This window comes from Helianthus annuus, chromosome 2 (genome assembly GCF_002127325.2).
Source record: "Helianthus annuus cultivar XRQ/B chromosome 2, HanXRQr2.0-SUNRISE, whole genome shotgun sequence".
NCBI classification, from domain to species: domain Eukaryota; kingdom Viridiplantae; phylum Streptophyta; class Magnoliopsida; order Asterales; family Asteraceae; genus Helianthus; species Helianthus annuus.
The window spans coordinates 34,426,165-34,430,257 of record NC_035434.2 but is presented as its reverse complement, the minus strand read 5'-3'; the positions used below and the strand labels follow the sequence as shown (position 1 = coordinate 34,430,257).

Sequence of the window (4,093 nt, the reverse complement as noted above, 5' to 3'; positions counted from 1 at the left end):
TAAACATGTGATTAAAAGTAGTTAGCTTTAGATAAGTTAAGTTAACTAATCATGAAAATAGTAGCTTCGGCATAGAAAATAAGTGAGGTGGAATAGTTATGATTGTTAATGACTAATTTAACCGCCTTATAAATGTTTGACAATAGTTTGACGCGTAACAAGCTAGGTGAAAGCTTGGGAGAGGGAACGAGTCAAACGGAGCAAGTACGGAAAGAAAAGCGTGGCGTGGATGCGAGGTAAGTGTAATTTATACACTTATGTAGAATACTCGTTTATTCGATACGTTGTAAACGTGATAATGATAATATTGGAAACATGGAAATTTGTCAAAGGTCGACTAATGTAAGTCAAGGATAAAAGGATACCCATGGTGTAAGCCGAAATGGGTTGAAATTGTAAGAAAAGAGTGTAAAAAGAAAAAGGTATGGTTATAAAATCCGGGATGGGATGGATGTATGAATTGGAAATCAAAAACGATGTTTTTGATTAAATAAATAATGTTGGGCATATAGTCCAAACGGGTTGAATGGTGGTGATAACAACATTTGGCAATATCGACTAATGTGGTTGTCAAGTCTTATGTTAGCAGGACCGATTAGCAGATCGGATAACTGCGTCACCCATTGATGGTGTGATAATGAAAACAAGGTATAAATCGGGTCTACTTGTTGATCCGGGCCAGGTACGTGTAATTATGTTGTAGTTAAAAATGCTCACTACAAGAAAACTGGGTTTTTAGTACGCGCAAAAGCGTTCTAAAATGCTATTTTATAGAACATTTCATTTAATAGGACCAACGGTAAAAGCGTTTCATGTAAAGGGGTCGTAATAAGTCCCGGAACTAAAAAAGCATCCTAACATCTCAAATAAGATTATGAAACCAATTTTATGGTCGCGTAATATGTCTTTGAACAACCAAAGTAGTGTCCTAATAAAAACATATTAGGACACTTTTATGATGTTCTTACATGTGCTTACAAACTTTTAATCTTTTGATACACTTACAAGCGTCCTTAGAAATTTATTGATAGGACCCTTATGATATAACATTATAGCTAATTTAGTACCAAGAAAAGGGTCCTAATATACCAAATAAGATTATAAAACCAATTTAATGGTCGCATAATATGTGTATAGACAACTTAAATAGCGTCCTAAAAAGAACATATTAGGACACTTTTACAATGTTCTAATATGTAATTACCTACTTTTAATCTTTTAATACACATACAAGCGTCCTTAAAAATTAATTTATATGACTCTTATTATGTAACGTTATAGCTACTTTAATATTAAGAAAATTGTCCTAATATCCTAAATAAGATTATAAAACCAATTATAAACAGACCATCAACATATAACATCCTAATATTTATTGTATAAAATCAACTAATGAAAGAAATAAAACTTCATTATATTTCAAATAAGCATGCTCATAACAAAAATACTAACCATAAATAACTTATAACATTATCTAACATAAAGTCTTAACATTAAACAAACAAATTAAAAGTAATTAAAGAAATAAGAAGCATAAAATCTTGAGTTATCATGCGTCCTCAATCCTCATGGAATACCTACAAATAAACCATCCATGTATAAGCATTAAGTTACATGATATTAAAATTATTTGTATCACAAGTTTAACAAATACATACCGAGATGAATAGATAGGGCCATGCGATGGATGCACCAATACAATCTTAAATTGTAGAAAATAAAACATATGGTCTTATCACAAGTTTAACAAATACATATGGTCATAATTTTTAGTTTTTATTTCTTCTCTACAAATGATAATTTGCAGAATTCTATATAAGTTTTCCTTTAAAAAAACTCACGTTTTACAAATTAAAACTGGTCAACACCGGAAGGCAGGAGGATCTGCCAACATTCTACCAGCTTTACAAAGAATATGTCCCCACAATAAATCACAAAGCCATTTCAAACACAATCTCCAACTACACCAAAAAATCATGAAAACTAACATATCAAACAAATCATCCATGTGAACTTTGCAAATAATCTCTCATGCATGTAAGGTTCTGTCACAACAAAATATTCCTTAAATTCAATGGAAACAAGTAACAATTACACGACTCCAAAGAGTAAATCGGTGAAACAGATCTAGCCGGAAAAAACACAATAAAACCTAATAAAACTTAATCCAAAACTCAAACGGACACAAAAGTAACCAGTAATTACATTAAAAACAAACAGAAACAAAAAAAAAAAACAAGTACCACAATAACATCAAATCTAAAAAAAAATGGTGAAATTGAAGAATCTGGATGAACTTAGGGTAATTAAACCTAAAAAACTGCATCTAAAACTCTTTTAAGCACAAAATTAACCAGTAATCAAATTATAAACAGACAGAAACGCATAATACTAATATTATCGATTAAAAAGTAGCGTAATAGCATTAGATCAATAAACACACAAAATGGAAAGATCTGGAAGAACAAAACCTTCATCTGCTTCTTAGTAACACATTCGATCAGATCATCATTTTCAAAGTGCAATGCCAAAAACAAAAAGCTCATATTTTAGATACAATATGATATCAAATTAAACAAGTAATGTTTGCAAAAATAACATGAGAAAACTAGTTTGATCATTGTACATAAACACACTAATGGGATCACCAAACAAAACTAAAGTAGAGGTTGAAAGAAAAAAAACAGACGCACATTCTTCCGTGAATCCACAAGTTCGTAATTGCATAAAAACAGAACAAACAATTTATTATCCATCAATACATCAGCATGCATATTATTTGGTTCAATTTGTTTCATCAATGTGCATAATATTAAAAGGCATCATAATTTCGATTTCATTCAACTCAAAGCAAATTAATTTCTGAAATACATAATAAAAGGGAAAAAATACAAGCAAATTGAGAATCAGGTCAATCCTTTTTAGAAAATAAATCGCCCCCCCCCCCCAACCATGTTTGGCACCGAAGCGGAGATGGTGGATGAAGAACACCATTAGAAGATTTCATGATGATTGGTCGCATTCATTGTGAACAAATGATAGAATTTCATTGGCTCGTTTGGTTCAGATTTCGGAAGCAAAAGAAAGCCATGTTGGGAAACCCTAACTATAGGACTTGAACAACATGTAAACACAAATTCAAATTAACCAGATTAAAAAAGATCCATTGTAAGGTCCTTGGAATACATCTAGAATCACGCTTTATAACTTTGAACAATGAACATTATTAACATATATTATCATTCAAATCAGTCTACACTATCAAATCATCTTTGTCATACCTATGAAGCTTTTTCATGGGTTAATTATCAAAACCCCTTTATGTATTACAAGTAAAATGGTAATTGAGTAGAGATGAACTTACAGATTGAGAAAGTTGGAAACATCAATAATGTTCCACCCACGAGAAGAGTAAAGATTGACGCAATCATTTAATTGCGACTCTCAAAGCGAACTACATGTGAAAATTACAACGAATCCTTCGACTTTTTTATGAAGATGCCTTCCACGTTCTGGAACAAGTTCCACCGCCCCTACTCAGCATACACCTTATTGGGCGTGAATTTCACAATGGGTGGGAAATCTAAAAAATTTGGGATATGGGGAGGGAAACCAAAGTAAAAATTTTATAAATTAATTATTAACTAAAAAAACATATATAAGAAAACAATCCATTATAAAAAATATATATCATAATTTACAATGACAGTTATAAATATAAAAGTTTTAAGCAAAATATTTTATTTACCTATAATAAAAAATAAAAAATAATATTAATTTATAATAATGAAAATATTATATTTTATTATGATTTGAATATTCCAACTAAATGGACTCGTATGGAGAGGGACTTCGTTGTCTCATGTATGTGCCACGTCAATCAAAGGGCTTTATTGTCTTTGCTCAATAGCTAGTATGGTATGGGATAAAGCCTCTCTTTCTAACTCTCTACGGTAGCCCCCCCCCCCCCCCCCCAAGTTTAATACCTCCCACACACACAAGAGCTCGCTATTGCTTTGACTGGCTATCAATAGCACCCCACCCCAACCCAATAGCTAGCATGGTATGGGGGAGGGGCGTTATTTCCCCGAAA

General features: G+C 31.9%; 1 long non-coding RNA gene across 1 annotated transcript; it reads right to left on the bottom strand.

Moving 5' to 3' along the window:
* Window positions 1-1,393: 1,393 nt before the first annotated feature.
* Window positions 1,394-3,600, bottom strand: LOC110939926. Its single transcript, XR_002592618.2, has 2 exons — window positions 3,365-3,600; window positions 1,394-1,577 (listed from the first exon to the last, which is right to left on the bottom strand). It is a non-coding gene; the product is annotated as an uncharacterized LOC110939926 (long non-coding RNA).
* Window positions 3,601-4,093: the final 493 nt, after the last annotated feature.